The sequence below is a fragment of the Nannospalax galili genome, unplaced genomic scaffold (genome assembly GCF_000622305.1).
Source record: "Nannospalax galili isolate Female #2095 unplaced genomic scaffold, S.galili_v1.0 scaffold344, whole genome shotgun sequence".
NCBI classification, from domain to species: domain Eukaryota; kingdom Metazoa; phylum Chordata; class Mammalia; order Rodentia; family Spalacidae; genus Nannospalax; species Nannospalax galili.
In genome coordinates, this window is record NW_008352153.1 from 261,376 (window position 1) to 261,691 (window position 316).

Genomic DNA, 316 nt, shown 5'->3' on the forward strand with positions numbered 1-316 from the left:
ATGGCTGAGGGTGCTGACAACACAGCAGACAGTAGCAGGGATATCAGAGTATAAGGGCTCTAGTGGGGGGAGGGAGGCTATGGGAGGGTGCCATCTGGGAAGTGGGTGTATAGTTGAATAAGATGGTTTGGGATGTTCTGTGTGACATACACACACACACAAAATCAACAAATTTTTAAAAATGTATTATATTTGAGGAGGAAACATAAAAATTTACGTCATGTTAAGTAGTAGCAGTGATAAACATTACCACTGAAATTTACCCGATGAGTTTATAGACATACACAGGTGCCAAGGATCCGAGTGCAACCGATTA